At 41.1% G+C, this 16,691-nt stretch overlaps 1 protein-coding gene and 1 long non-coding RNA gene across 3 annotated transcripts in view; one reads left to right on the top strand and one right to left on the bottom strand.

The window, feature by feature from the left end:
- The window catches only part of LOC122816916 (protein FAM13A-like), a 1,835,067-nt gene that overhangs the window by 858,563 nt on the left and 959,813 nt on the right, over nucleotides 1-16,691 (bottom strand). The gene's annotated exons all lie outside the window — the stretch shown is intronic.
- The window catches only part of LOC122816917, a 752,891-nt gene that overhangs the window by 109,709 nt on the left and 626,491 nt on the right, over nucleotides 1-16,691 (top strand). The window lies entirely within an intron of this gene.

Genomic DNA, 16,691 nt, shown 5'->3' with positions numbered 1-16,691 from the left:
TACCTGCCTAGTCTCCACTCACCACTAGGTGGCAGCACCTTCCCACATTGCATACTCCTACTCTAATTTTACAATACCTTTTCCTCTTTTTACTCTCTCCCTCTTCATTCTCCCACACACTTCTACAGCCTACTATCCCATAACTTTTCTCCTCTCCCCCGGAGTTACTCTGTTTCTCTAGCCTTCCTATCCAGCTTAACTGCACTTGCTCTTACTTACCTCAGTTCCTATCTGAAGTGGCTGATACTTTTTCAGCAGGGCTCTTCTGCTGTTTTACTCTATCCCGATCCGTTCGCCCTGCGGGCTCACTCCGCTCCCCTACCCTACACCCCCGATTCCCACCCACCCCCAGTGGTCCTACATTTATAGCCATCCCTCAAATCCCTCCCCTTGGCAACGCCCAAACCTGCAGCAGCATAACTCCTCCCTCTCCAACCCTTTCCCTATACTCCTCCCCCAATTTCCTCCTGCCCAGCCTACTTTCATCAATCCTCCATAGCCCTATCTCCTCAAAACAATCTTAAACCAGAAATGCCCTCTGTTACTTCCACAACTCTCACCCCATAACACTCCTCCTTATTCTACTTCGTCTATATCATGCCACCTCTTATACAACCCTCCATGTACACCTTCCACCTCCACCTCCATACCACAACCATTCAAATCGCTTCCACAACATATCCGCCTCTCTTACCCCCTTTCACCCCACCTCACTATTCTCCTTAAAACACTTCTAAATTCCTTCTAATTTCTACAAACCTAAATCCACATCCCTCTATCCATACCTAACCAAACAAACTCCTAAAAAACTCATACATCTTCTCACATACCTGTTCTTAGCAGGCGACATTCATCCTAACCCTGGACCAAACACTTCTCTAACCCATAACCATAGTTCTAACAACATACCTACCAATAAAAAAACTCAAATTCCTCACCATCAACGCCCAAAGCTTAACTAATAAAACTACCCTATTTCATGCCTGGGTCAACCATAACTCACCTGACATAGTAGCCATCTCTGAAACCTGGCTAAAACCACACATAACTGACTTGGAATTCCTCCCCCCCAGGATTTCAATGCCTCTAATCTGACCGCCTAAACAAAAGAGGTGGTGTAGTAGCACTAATTTACTCTAATCATCTATCTATCACACCTTTCCCAAATCCAATTCCATCCTTTCATAATGCTGAACTAGTAATTGGCATGCTAAAATTAAACAGCCATAAAATTATCTGCATCATCTCCCTCTATATCCCCCCTGGCAATAACACCAATACCTTAGAAGACTTCCTCTCCTGGCCCTGCACAAATATAAAACAAGAAATTTACATATTGGGAGACGTAAATATAGACTGGCAAAAAATCATTGACCCTAATCCCACCTTATCAATTAACCTATTCAACTTTACTCAGCTTAATCACGCCATCACCAGACCCAACAAAACCAACCGCCCTGGCTCAGTCTTAGACTGGATACTAGTGTCCCACCCAAATAGAATCACTACATCTGGTGTCACTCCCGACCCATTAGGAGACCACCTCCCGGCATTCACCCTTAGAGCCACCACTACTTCCCCAACCTCTCACCACCTCCTACATACCCATAACCTAACTAACTTTAATCCCTCCAAATTCTCTGCCTCCCTTAAGCTCATCAACTGGAACCCTCTAAAAACACTGCCTCTTGACGAAGCCATAGACTTCAACTCTACATTCCTTTCTATCCTAAACTGCCTAGCTCCAACATGAACCAAAAGGGTTAAAGCCAAAACAGCACCCTGGCTTACAAAATCTACCAAGAAAATTATGCAACAAAGAGAGAAATCTTGGAAAATCTATCTCCACCACAAACAGCCAGAAATGCTACTAAAATACAAACAGCTCTGAAACCTAGCCAAAAAACAAGTCATTAAAGATAAAAAATCCTACTACAACCACCTACAAATAAAACATACAAAAAACCCCAAACAGTTTTGGAACTCTATAAACACCTTCCTCAAGCCTGGTACCACAAAAAACCCTTGTCCTGACACCAGCAAATCTGACCTGGAAATTGCTGAAGTATTCAATACCTTCTTCACCTCCTCCATTGCTGAGTTAACCAAAACCTTCCCAAATAACATCCCCCCACCAACCTCCTCCCAAGTTCCCACCCCACCTCCTCCCACTCCCCATATTTTCAAACTTAAACCAGTATCCACCAACCTCATAAAGAAATTTCTCTACAAACTTAAACCTTGCACCAATGCTCCTGACAACATTCCCTCCTCCTTCTTAAAAATTGCCTCTGACAGTGTTGCTCTTCCTATCAGCATCCTGATCAATAGATCACTTCTTGAGTCATATGTGCCAAAACTATGGCGTTCTGCTTTTATTCTCCCTCTCCACAAAGGTGGCAAAAACTGTAACTTCTCCAACTTCTGCCCTATAGCCATCCTCTCTCCCATCTCCAAACTTCTCGAAAAATGCATTCACATACAGCTCTTGCCATTCCTAACTGAACATCAACTGCTCTCTCCTACTCAACATGGCTTCCGCCCAAGACACAATACCAACACAGCCCTTCTCTCCTTTTTACACACTATCAATTCGGCCCGAGATTCTGGTAACTTAGTTTCATCTGTTCTATTAGACCTTTCTAAAGCCTTTGATACCATTTCACACACCCATCTACTTAACCATCTATCTTACCTTAACATCTCACCTAAAACTCTTTCCTGGTTCTCCAGTTATCTTTCTAACAGGTCCCAAGCTGTGAAATGGGGCAAATCCTCTTCCACATTCCTTCCAACACCCACAGGAGTTCCCCAAGGTTCCATTCTTGGCCCACTGCTATTCAACATCTTTATTAATGATTTCCACAAAGCCATTCCCTTCACCAAAATTGTCCAATATGCATATGACTCCACTCTCATCTGCTATGCCTCCAACCAAACTGAACTCAAGACTCTAACTCAATCTGCCTTCTCAACCACTGAAAAATGGATGTACCAAAACCACCTCTCACTAAACGCCAACAAAACTAAAATCCTCCTATTTTCCCCCTCAAAATCCACCTACATTGACAAAATCTCATTCCAAATTACCAGCCTCAACAACTCTGTCATTGATATTGTTCCCTCCACCAAACTCTTGGGAGTCACCATTGATGAAAACCTAAAATTCAATACCCATATCCAGCTCAACATCAAGAAAACCCACATAAAACTCGGCCTACTCTACAGGAATAATCACTTCCTCTCTCCCTCTACTAGACTGACCCTAGCCACAGCCTACCTTCTCCCATCCCTTCTTTATGGTGCTCCTCTACTTACTAATCTATCACCCACTCTTACCTCCAGACTAGAAATATGCTACAACAAAATCTCCAGATTTGCCACTAAGGCAAAAGCCTCCTCCCACCACTGCTCCTCCCTACTAACTATAAACTGGCTAGAACTCCCCAATCAATTAGACTTCCTCCAATTAGTCTCAGCCCACAAATTACTATATCAACCCACCAGCTGCCCTGCCTTATCTAATATCCTCCAACCTTACAGCCCTCCAAGACTCCTTAGATCCACTCACCAAAACCTCATCTCCATCTCAAAACCAAAGCGTCCTGCTGGTCAGCTTCTACTCTACTTCACCCTAGCTAAAAAATGGAATGCCCTGCCCTCCACTCTGAGAGCTTGTGACAACCTAAACACCTTCAAAAGACTATTACACTCCTACCTGCTTCTTCACAGAAAATGTAACTGTACTCCTCACACCATACCTCCCAACCTCCCCCTTCCTTCTCTCCTGGCTAATCTCCTTTCCCTTCAAACCTCTCTCTTATATTCTTACTATAAGTTATAACCAATCTCCTGTCAGCCGCTCACTCTTATGTCTCTCTTCCTCTCCTTCATAACTACTTAGTATTGGATTCCTTCTCTAGCTAGCACCCTTCCTGCTATAAAACTTTTTCACAACTATATACTGTATGCAATGTAAAAGAATCGTTCTTTTGTTATTTCAACTTGATAAGTAACTTAGGAATGTAAAAAATTCTATATGTTATGTACTTGTTATGCGAACCTTCGCAGCTTAACAATGTAAACATTATTTTTTAACTTATCTGATAAGTAACTTAGGAATGTGAAAAAAATTCTATATGTTATGTAACTTGTTATGTGAACCTTCACAGCTTAACAATGTAAACATTATTTGTAACTTATCTGGAGTTTTTCTCCCCGGGCCTCCACTGAAAATGGACTCTCGAGTCCAGTGCACCTCCCCGGTCACCAAACTGGAATAAATAAATAAATATAAATAAATAAAATATATAGTTAGGGGGGTGTGGGGAGCATTTATACATTTTAAAACATACAGATGGATACTTATAACTGCAATGAATAACTCTTTGCAGAAGACAATATATATCTAAACTATGTGGGGGGGCTATGCCACTCACACCCCCTAATGTGGGGGGCTGTACACCCCTAACTATATATATATATATATATATATATATATATATATATATATATATATATATATATATATATATACTAACTCCAGGATCACACTACAGAGGAGAAAAGGGTATATATCTCTTACTTTAATGTGTCAGTGTTATGAGTTTCAGACAAATGAGTTTTCAGTGTTTTGAACTTTTGATGTTCTGGTCTCAGTCAAATGAATTTCAGTCATATGAAAGTTCGATCATGTGTAGTAGACCCGTTTAAGGTACCAAACATTTCCTTTATGCAATATCTTTTCCTGCTCCATTTCATTCCAAGTTCAGTCCACTTCTCACAGATGACTATACCATATTACATTATTTATGATGCTCTCTTGCTCAAGTACTCTGCTATATTTGTCATCAGTGAGTACTTTGCATGGTTTCCCCAAGTTACTGTCTGCCAAGCATTTCTGTAATGATCTCATGTGAAATGATGTGCAGAGCTACTTTGGCAATGCCTAGTGGTATTGATGTGAGCACTGGCCTCACACTAATATGTCACTTTACTCCTGACAAGATGCACAATTGTCGAACTATAAAATGTCATGCTTGTATGGACCATTGCATGGTTTCTTAATATGTGTTGAAGCAATTTTAACTCATTCAGCACAAGCTGAAGAAAACAAGTTTGACCATAATTTGATGAATAGATGGATATTTATATTTCAATACAAGTGTTTTCTTTTTTCAAATGGAATTTCTTTATATTGTGTAACACAGCTGACTCATACTTCTTTGAAAACATGCATTAGTACTGCCACACATTAAGCATTTTCAGTACAATGGTTTAGTGACCCATATAAACAAAGGCAATACCTATGAGACAAGCATAACATGGCTGTCAAAAATGCTCCATTATACCATGACCCCCCATTAATATTCCAAAACGTGCACGCTGATTGGCCAGCATGCACATTGTAAATCGACTTATACTAATGGAAAAAGGTCCGGTCGCCCGGACTTTTTCCATTAGTATAAGTCTTTTTTTAAAACACTGTCTTGCTATGTTAAAAGAGTTTAACATAGCGACACAGGTTTAAAAAAAGCAGCGGCGATCTCCGTTGCTTTTTTTAAAGCTGTCTCACTATGTTAAACTCCTTTAACATAGCGACACAGTGTTTAAAAAGCAACGGAGATCTTGCTTTCTCCGTTGCTTTTTTTTAAACATGTCTCGCTATGTTAAATGGGTTTAACATAGCGAGACAGCTTTAAAATAAGCAACGGAGATCTCCGTTGCTTATTTTAAAGCTGTCTCGCTATGTTAAACCCATTTAACATAGCGAGACAGGTTTAGAAAAAAAAAAGCAACGGAGAACGCAAGATCTCCATTGCTTTTTACTGTTTCGCTATGTTAAATGGGTTTAACATAGAGATACAGCTTTAAAATAAGCAATGGACATCTCCGTTGCTTATTTTAAAGCTGTCTCGCTATGTTAAACCCATTTAACATACCGAAACAGTAAAAAAAGCAACTGAGATCTTGCTTTCTCCGTTGCTTTTGGCCACAGCTCTGATGTACTGCGTAGGCATGTGCAGTACATCAGAACTGCCGCGGATGCCAGACAGCTGCGGAAGGGCAGCAAAGAGGCATTATACAATGCCATTATTTAAGAAAAGTAATTGTTTCTTTTCTTAAATAATGTCATAGTATAATAGCAATAACCCACTTCTGGGTGTGGGTAATGCGGGATTTACCCACGGTTGCCTTTGGTCCCGAGGGCGAAGCCACGCCAACTGTGGGTAAATCCCGCATTACCCACACCCAGGTGTGGGTTATTGCTATATTAACAATATGTTACACATGCCTACATCTTTCCTTGTGCAATGTTAAAAAGGAACAGCACAAATTAAAAAAATTCTGCTCTAATACTTGAATGCCACTGTGAGAAAGTTTTTTTATTTTCTTCAATAAAGTCCAGAATTGGTTTCATTGAATTTGGCCTGAATAGGTGCATTTTTTTTTTTTTTTACTGTGGAGTGGCTCATACTTTTGTTCCTGTTTGGCATCTTCTTGTTTTGCAACAGTTTTTCCTTTTGTCTTTTTTCACTGTGTTACAAATGTATTAGAATTGTATGTCATGTATATCAACCTGCTCTATACAGATGTGTGTTAAAAAGGGTATTTTATAAAGTACTGAGCTTAAAGGTGTATCTACAGTGTGCCCTGCTGGAAGTGAGGAGAAGTGTACATGCACTATTGTAACTGTTTATATGTATATTTTAACAATGGAAACTGGAATACAGGAGGTTAACTGCAGAAAAATAAAGTACAGTTGTGTACACCTACCATAAATGTAGATGTTCGAGTGTCTTCACTGTTGCAGTCATGACTGTAGGGTTCTCCCCTGCCGGCAGGCAGCCCTCGGTCGGCCAGAATCCCAAAGTCTGGGTCCGGCGTCGGCTGTTCAACCATGCTCCCTGATGTCAGAGCGCCAGGAGTATAAAACTGACAGCCAACGCCATCTTCTCTAGTTTTTCTTGCCCCAGATGTCAGGAGTCCCAAAATGAAAAAGGTCCCATAACCTTTGCAAATACACCTCAGAAGAATGGTGAACAAAAGGAAATACACAAAAGTAAAAATAAGAGGGGACAGGAGGGAGGGAAACCCAGACTGCAACAGTGAAGACACTCGAACATCTACATTTATGGTAGGTGTACACAACTGTACTATGTTCATCGTGTTTCACTGTTGCAGTCATGACTGTAGGGTAGAATCCCAAAGCTGAAAGAAAGGGAGGTGGTCATAAAGAGGAAGGGGCGGCTAAAAGGCCCTGCAAGACTGCAGAGGCAAAGCCTGCCCTAGACTTAGAGTAGAGAGGTAGATTCAGTGCTTAGAAAAAGTATGCACTGAACTCCAAGTTGCAGCTTCCAAAATGTCCTTGGTAGGAACTCCCCTGAGGAAGGCCGCAGAAGTGGCAGCAGCTCTGGTAGAATGAGTCTGTATACTCCCTGGGATTTGCTTTCCATGGTGAGAATAACAAAATCTGATTCCATGAGCAATCCATTTAGAAATGGTCTGTTTTGAAATGGCTTTACCTTGGGAACTTGAAGCATAAGAAACAAACAATTGTTCTGATTTTCTGATGTCCTTGGTTCTGTTCAGGTAAAAACGTAGTTGTCTGTGTACATCCAAGGAATGCAAGATCCTTTCCCCTTTATTTTGAGGAGTGGGGAAAAAGGTTGGCAAGTGGATAGTTTGATTTAAAGCCACTTTGGAAACCACCTTAGGCATGAAGGTAGGATTAGTCCTCAAAGATACCCTGTCTTGAGGAAAAATAATATAAGGTTCCACAGCCATAAGAGCTTGTAACTCTGAAACTCTCCTGGCAGAGGTAAGGGCTAACTGGATAGCTGTCTTCCAAGATAAAAACTTGATGTCAGAAGAGGTGGCAGGCTCAAAAGGAGGCAAGGTTAGTTTTTCCAAAACATAGTTGAGATCCCAAGCAGGAATGGGAGGAGATCTAGGAGGTCTTAAGTTCTTAGCTCCTCTGAGAAACTGTCTCATGAGCTGGTGGGAAAAGATGGGAGGTTCTGTATTATAATGAGCAGAAATAGCAGTGGCATGTATCTTAATGGAAGAGAAAGAGAGACCCTTATGTAATAGATCTGTCAAGTAAAGTAGAATTAAAGTAATGTTAGGAAGAAGAGGATCAGAATCCTGAGCCTGCATCCAGGAACAAAATCTTTTCCATTTTCCTGCATAAGATTCTCTAGTGCTAGGACGTCTGGCTTCTAAAATGACATCCATAGCCTGCTTGGGCAGTAAAGAAGAAATCAAAGGCCCTGGATTAACCAGGCTGCCAGGCTGAGAGTTCTGACATGAGAGTGTAGAACCTGACCCTGATGTTGGGACAGAAAGTTCGGAGACTGAGGTAAAACCCAAGGGGGCTCCAAGCATAGGTTTTTTAGAGTTGGATACCAAAACTGCTGAGGCCAATTTGGAGCCAGCAAGATTATCATCTTGGGCTTGTCCTGTTTTATCTTCAATAAAACCCGTGGAAGAAGAGGAAGAGGCAGAAAGGCATATCCCGAGAGGTTTCTCCAACTGAATGACAGAGCGTCCACTTTCCAAGCTTCAATGTGGAAAGTCCTGGTGCAAAAATTCTGTAGTTGATGATTGAGATGGGATGCAAAGAGGTCTATGTGAGGACATCCCCAGACTGCTGTTATCATCCTGAATATTTTGGTGTCCAGCATCCACTCGTGTGGATCCGAAAGGTTTCTGCTCAGACTGTCTGCCAGGAAGTTTTGTTTCCCTGGTAGAAACTGAGCTTGAAGATCCAGATTGCAAGCTAGAGCTGTGTTCCATAGATCCATGGCTAGTCTGCAAAGGGGGTAGGAATGAGATCCCCCTTGCTTGTTTATGTACCACATAACTGTGGTGTTGTCTGTCCGTATCAGCAGTTGTCCTGGTTGTAAAAGATTCCTGAAGGCCAATAGAGCTTTCTGAACGGCTAACATTTCCTTTAAACTGATATGCAGGTGCTTCTGATCCTTTGTCCAAAGGCCCTGCAAACAATTGCCCTGAAAATGGGCTTCCCAAGCATAATCCGAGGCGTCCGTGGTTAGAATCTGAGTGGCAGGAGGCAGACGGAAGGGTTTCCCTTTATTTAGAGCACATGCCCTGGACCACCAAAGAAATTCCTTTTGAAGGCAAGGAAGGACGGAGATCAGTATGTCCAAACTGTGGCAATGCTGAGACCATACACTTTTTAGGTACCACTGTATTTTCCTCATGTGTAGTCTTGCATATGGTAGGAGAAGGATGCAGGAGGCCATGTAACCCAAAGCCTGCAGGAATTTCCTTGCAGATAGTTGAGTTAGAGTTGCCAAGGTTCTGAAAGTTGAAGCCAGCTGTAATTGTCAGAAATGCCATCTGGGTTGTGGTGTTTAGAAGTGCACCCAGAAAAGTTATCTGTTGTGAAGGTGTCAAATTTGACTTTTTTATGTTTACAGAGAATCCCAGGAACTTGAGGAGGTTCTGTACAAATTCTAGATGCTGGAGTAAGACATCCTTGCTGTCTGCCTGAATTAGACAATCGTCCAGATAAGGGTAAATTTGAATTCCCTTGAGTCTGCAGTAAGCTACTACTGGAGCCAGGCATTTGGTGAAGACCCTGGGCGCAGTAGACAATCCAAAGGGCAGTGCAGAGAATTGAAAGTGCCTCGATCCGGCCTTGAACCTGAGGTATTTTCTGCTATCCTGCCTGATGGGAATGTGTAAATATGCCTCCTTTAAATCCAAAGTTACCATCCATGCATCTTTGGACAGCATTGGAAGTAGCTGCTGTAGAGTAAGCATCTTGAATTTTGGAATCTCTAGAAAGGTGTTCAAGACCGACAGATCCAGAATGGGTCTCCATGAGTTTTGCTTCCTTGGGACTAGAAAGAGCCTTGAGTAAAAACCTTTTCCCATCTCTGAAAGAGGAACCAGTTCTATGGCATTCATAGCCAAAAGAGCTTCCACCTGGTTTAAGGCCTCCGTCCATTGATGTTTTGGAAGGTCTGGCCATCCTCTTGGCCTTGGCAAGGTATGAAAATGGAATTTGTAACCTCTTAAAACCACATCCAAAACCCATTTGTCTTGGGTTATTTGAGTCCAATTTTGATAAGAGAGTTTTCCTCCGAGAGGGGCTTCCAGGCAAGAAGTTCCTGTAGCCCAACAGAGGGAGTCATTGAGTTTGTTTCCTTTGAGATTGTGACCTGTCCTCTCCTCCCCTAGGGGTGGAAGAAGTCCACTGTCTTTGGTCTATAAGCAGCTTGTGTTTGAGGCCTCCCTCTGGAGCGTCTATATCTACCCCTCTGAGGCCTGTCTGAAGTGGGAAAGGACCAATTTTTGAAGGCCAATTCCTGCTAAATCTAGGTGGCTGTACTTGTAAGAAATCTTTAACTGTTTGCATGGATTTCACCTTATCCTCCATCTTTTTAATCACCTCTTCAGCTTTAGATCCAAACAAAACATTATGCTGAACAGGAGCATCCAATAATTTAGCCTTTACTTGTTCAGGTAAATTTTGTTCCTTTAGCCATGCATGCCTTCTAATGACTGTGCCAGAGGCCGCAGCCCTGCAAGAAGCCTCCAAGGCATCAAATCCACAGTGTAAACCATGCTTCCCAACCTGTTCAGTGGCATGCAATAAGTCATGTAATTCCTTATCATCTGCACAGGCAGAAATGGAAGTAAGCTTTTGTTTTAAGACAGACAAGAGAAATTGCTGGTACTTAAGCATATGAAACTGACAGTTTAAAGCCCTAATGGGCAAAGTAGCAGAAGTGTACACCTTTTTGCCCCATCTTTCTAAGGATCGAGAATCCTTTTCAGTAGGAATGGGATTTTGGCAGAAGCAGCCTTAACTCCCTTAGGACCCTGAGAAATGGTTTCAGGGTCAGCAGAAGGGTTCTTGTATAAAAACTGATGGGAATCAGGAACCCTGTAATATCTATCAGGCTTAACAGGAGCAGGAGGAAAAGAGTCATGGGTTAAGTTAGCCTCCGAAAAGGCATCATCCACAATATCCAAAACAGGAGGAATAGCCAGGGGTCTATGTTGGGGAAGAAGAAGAAAATCCCTCAGTCTTTTCTTGGATTCCGAATACTCCTGTCCTTCCCAGTGGAAATGTTCCCTCATTTCATGCAGTTTCCCCAAAAGAGAAATCCTCAGGGGGAGAAGCTGAAGGAATGGATTCTTCAGCATCAGAATCCTCATAAGGAGGGAAAGAATATTCCTGATCAGAGGAATCATGATAAACATCCTGCCTTGGCCTTTTGTCTGGAGGGGGATGTGAACCCCTAATCATAGTAAGTAAATCCTCCGCCATCTTGAGTAACTGTTTCTGTGACTTGGGAGTCGGTTCAGAAGAGGCCTGTGTTGAAGTCTTTGATTTAGAAGGAGTCTTTGCCTTTGTCTTTGGCTTTGCCTTTACTAGTAGCTGAGTAGGCCTGAAAACCGGATTCCGGCGTGTAGCTCGTGAGACATTTGCCTGCGAGCTACATCGCCGAAACCAAACGGCTGCATCAGCACTTTGCCGTAGTGCAAAGTGACTGAAAAGCATAGCCGCTGCAACTATAATCTATGGACGGGCAGCTGCAGCCGTACGGGCTGTGTAACGCATTCCTTCTTCTCGTGCAAGGAATGCATTTATTTAATTATTTATTTATTGTGTTGTCAGACTGGCAAAGTGCTGATGCAGCCGTTTGGTTTCGGCGATGTAGCTTGCAGGCAAATGTTTCACGAGCTACACACCGGAATCCCTGAAAACCCCTTCAGAAGCTGGTACCTGCACAGCGGCTCCCGACCCATCCGAAGGAGCATTGTCCGAAGGTCCTGCAACAGAAATATTTAAAGGCCTGGTTGGCTCCTCATGAGAGTCCATTTCGGCCGTCGGTTCTGAAATGGCCGACGACAGGGGCTGCAAAAGCACCTCACTGGCGATGGCTGAACCTGAAGCTGGCTCCACTTGTGCGCTATCAGATTTGGACCTCGGAGGCCTAAATCAGAAAAAAAAAATTCGTCAGGAGTCAGCCGACCGGCACTTGCGAACTGCTATCACCGCACGGCAAGAAAGACTGGAGAAGATGGCGTCGGCTGTCAGCTTTATACTCCTGGCACTCTGACATCAGGGAGCATGGTTGACCAGCCGATGCCGGACCCAGACTTTGGGATTCTGGCCAACCGAGGGCTGCCTGCCGGCAGGGGATAACCCTACAGTCATGACTGCAACAGTGAAACCCGATGAACATCTGAAATTAAATTACCTTATGACTTCCACCATCTGCCAAAGACCTGAGGAAAAGCCCGTGTCTATGTGTTTTCACAGGTAGATGCTAAATGCTACCAGCTGCCATCAATGCGAACTAGGAGTCTGATGACGAGCAATGATGTCATTCTGCAAGTTATTCCAGCAGTAATATTTGAGATATTAATCTGAGAGTGAGACATAGCATTCTGTACTCTGTCTTTGACCTGACAAGAACTAGAGAAGATCCATTCACCACATCTACCTTGCCTTTAGGTAAGTTAACTATAGTAATTCTCTTTGGTTTAGTCAGGAATATGGTGAATCATACTTTAGATATTTTTCTTCATTTAGTTGAGACTGTCCTGCAATGTTGTTTTAAATATTTCCTGTGATTTTGAACTCTAATGTCAATGTAAATATATATTTAGTATTGTCTTGTTCTTTTATGATTTATTATTAAATATCTTTAAACATTTCATTGTGGCTGATCTGTGTAGACATATTTAAGTTCTGAGAGTACTTGCATATGTATTTGGTGACATTGTGGGCCACTCCTAATAGCCTTGCTATTGGTCAAACTAACATTTGTATTAATAGTAATATTACAAAGCAAGATTGGATACCCTTTAAGAGCCTTAAAGTAGCTGATAAGGAGCTGGCTGGTAGCAGTGATAACTACCTTATAGTCTGGGCAAAAGGGGGCACAGCTAGTAAACCTGTGCCAGCCTTTCCAAGCAGTGTTACAAGAGTTTGTGGACATGTTCACTGGGAAACCAGGGTGCACCCAACTAATGCAGCACCATGTGGATGCAAGACCCCAAAGGCCTATTAAGCAGGCTCCTTATAGCGTGCCTGAGAGAGTCAAACAGAATCTGAGGGAGGAAATACAGAAAACGTTGGAACTAGGGGTAATTCAGGAGTGCAGCAGTCCTTGGGCCTCCCCAGCGGTGCTGGTACCAAAGAAGGATGGCAGCATCAGGTTATCTGTGGAATATAGGAAATTAAATAGTCAGAACAGAAGTATTAGAGACCAAGAGCATGTATGTTTGTAGTTATGCATATATGATGGAATATAAAGAAAACAGGAGCTATCCGAAGCCAAAATTAGGGAAAGATAGACAATGGCAGGTTAGGCAGAATGAAACAGATGAGGTTCAAGGAGGGAATGAGAGATGTAGATATAATTACAATAAGAGGAGAGAAGGAGGATTTCATGGGAGAGATTATTTTAGGTACAATCATAATTATAGTGAAAATGAAGAATTTAATCTTGATCTAAATGATCCTTCCAACCTAAGGGGGTCAGAGATGATAAAGAACAAGCCCATGGTTCCATGCCACTACAATGGGGGACAAAGTAATGGAAAGTACAAGTAATACAGGAGTTATACAAAGAGGAAATGTGTATACCTTCCAGAATTTTAATATTTTTAATTATAGTAGTTTGGAAATTGAAGAAAGTTATTTCTATTTGTTTATGAAAGGGCTAAAGTTTGTGCCTAACAATAAAAATTATATAAGTAAGATTTTAATAGACTTGAAGCTATTTGTCAGAAAAAATAATTGAGTTAATGTTTGAAGGAAGGGACAAAAATAAGGAAAACGGTAGTGATTTTAGAAAGAAAAGCACTTTTAATCCCCTCTGCACCCCCAGCTGAAAATATTTGAGATGGTTGTGGAAAAGAACTGAGGGAAACCCTCAGAAAGTCCAAAGTGTATCCCAATTTATCTTATCAAGAAAGGCAGCTACTTGGAGAGTTAAGTCTTAACAAAAATATTTGAATTACAAGGCCAGATAAAGGTGAGGGCATGGTTATTATGGAGAATATTTTATATGTAAGTAAGATGGATGGACTATTAGTGGATGAACAAAAGTACAGCAGGGTATCAATTAAAATAAATATTGCTTATTCCAAGATTGATTTTGGTTTAAGAGAGTTATATGAATTGACTGAAGGAGAGTTATATAAACATTTGTTCATAGAAAAGCCTATCATACCCTCTGTTTTTGCTATAGTTAAAGTTCATAAGGATCTTAACTCCCCATTAAGACCTACTGCATCTGCAAATGGTTCCAAAACCTACTCCATGGCTAAATATATAGATGCTAAGATTAAAACAGTGTGGATGGAACACGATGAGTTGTTAAAAGATTCATGGGACTTTTTGAAATATGTTGATCAAATATTTTTCATGAAGATATTTTTGTGACAGTTGATATTACTGATCTATTTTCAGTTATCCCTCATGCAATAGGTTTAGAATGGTTTGAGGAAGCATTATTGTTAACTAAAAAGTTTTCTTCCAGGGACATCAGGGTCATTATGGAGCTGTTAGAAATGGTACTCACCAATAACTTTGTGGTTTTTGAGGTTGAGTTTTTTAAGCAAACTAAGGGGGTAGCTATGGGGGCATGCTGCACCCCCAGCTACACTAATATTGTTTTGAATACCTGGGAAATAAAATATATTTATAACTCAGCCTATAAAAATTGCTGGTGTCTGTATAAGAGATAACCTGGATGACTTGTGTTTTTTTCTGGACTGACACTGAAGATAAGTTGAAAGAATTCATAGAATATATAATTAAGTCCAGTGAATTTTTAAGGTTTACACATAAGATTACAAAAGATGCAGTGGATTATTTAGACATGACCATTTACAAAGACTACCATAGTAAGGTATTTAAATCTAAAGTATTTAGAAAAAACATGTTTTCTAGCTCATATCTGCATTTCGCAAGTGTCCATCCATATAAACAAAAGTGAAGCCTAATAAAAGGGCAATTTATCAAGATCTCCAGAATGACAACAGATGATGAAGAATTTTTTAAGGAGAGTTTAAAGTTAAGAAATATCTTCTCAGAGAGAAAGTATCCAGTGAAAATAGATGATGTGTTAAAGGAAGTGGCAGGAAATAGAAAAGATAGGTTTGCACCCATTTTTGGGTACAGGCTTTAATAATGTTAGTATAAAAGGTAAAACAGAAGATAGTAAAGAGGATAGAAATTTTACAGGGGCATTCATTTTAAATTATAATAGTGAAGCCAGAGTGATCAAAATATAATCTTAAGAAATTTGAAGAATGTTTGCAGGGTTTTCTAACTTAGATGCTAGCTTTAATCAGCCATTAACTTTTACCTATAAGAGAGAGAAGAATATAAAAAATATTTTGGAAAATAGACCCCTGATGTATAAGGAAAGTAATAGAAGAAATGGGACTTATAAATGTGGTAGGTGTGCACAATGTCCCTACATTAAAAATGCAGACAATATATATTTGGTTAGTAGAGATAGGTTAATAAATAGTAAGCGATTTTCTAACTGTGACAGTAAAGGATTGGTGCATCTTGTAAAACATAAAAGGTGTTCATTTTATGTGAGGAAAACAGAGAGAGCCCTTAAAAGAAGAATCTATGAGCATTTATATGATATTCGGAAACAAGACTCTAATAATGCACTATTTAAGCACACCAAAAGTTGTAAGGAGGCTTAATAGGTTCATAGGCTGGTACTAGGCTATCAGCCCTAGGGCCTATACAAGCCTAGCCATAACAATTCCCTGGCTATTTCTTCCCACACTATTTTGTGTACTTGTATTTTTTGTACTTGTAGAAATACCACAGGATATCAGAGGGGTAGAATGGGAAACAAAAATTGAATTTAGGGAAGTGTATTGGCAGCTGGCATTAGAAGCATGTAAAAATCAAGTCAAATGGAAAAAACACAAACTAAGAAATGCTGTCACAAATAGCAGAACAGCTGAGAAATCCACTTAAAATCACTTTATTTAGTCACAGATATAAGCACTTTTATCCTAGTTTCATTTAATCAGGAACTTCATCAGAAGGCAAGGAGCTGGCTAGTGGCAGTGATAACTACCTTATAGTCTGGGCAAAAGGGGGCATAGCTAGTAAACCTGTGCCAGCCTTTCCCAGGTGTGTGTGTGTGTGTGTGTGTGTGTGTGTGTGTGTATAAAACAAATCTCCAAGAGTGTGTGTGTGTGTGTCAGCTACTTGGGCAAGGACATGAAGCACTGGTTGGACACAGAGAGTGTTGGAGGACTTGTCTTGGAACCCTTGCTAAGGACTCAACTCTATAGCTGTGCCACTGAGGAGTCTTATTGGGGATCTGAAGAAAGAGGGAGAAACCAGCCCAGGACTGACTGTGGTCTCTGTGTGCTCTTAAGGGAAATTTCACTTGATGCAGAGAGCTGCATCTGATAATACTGAGTGTGTAGTGTACTTGTCATCCTTTCAGTGTACGTCCCTCACTGTTGCCAGTGGTGAGAATTGAGGCCCCTTGATTACCGGTCCAGTGGTGGTGCATCAGAGCCACAACCAGAGTGTTTGGTTTCCTTGTGTCAGTGTTTCACTCTCTCTTTTCTTGGTAGTTTATCTATACTCTGTCTCACCTGTACTCAGTGCTGAATTACGTGTCTAGCATATATGAAAATTATAAATG

The sequence above is a fragment of the Protopterus annectens genome, chromosome 12.part0 (genome assembly GCF_019279795.1).
Source record: "Protopterus annectens isolate FY-2018-M chromosome 12.part0, PAN1.0, whole genome shotgun sequence".
Classification (NCBI taxonomy): domain Eukaryota; kingdom Metazoa; phylum Chordata; order Ceratodontiformes; family Protopteridae; genus Protopterus; species Protopterus annectens.
Note: the sequence above shows the minus strand (reverse complement) of the source record. Positions and strands in the feature narration are given on the sequence as shown.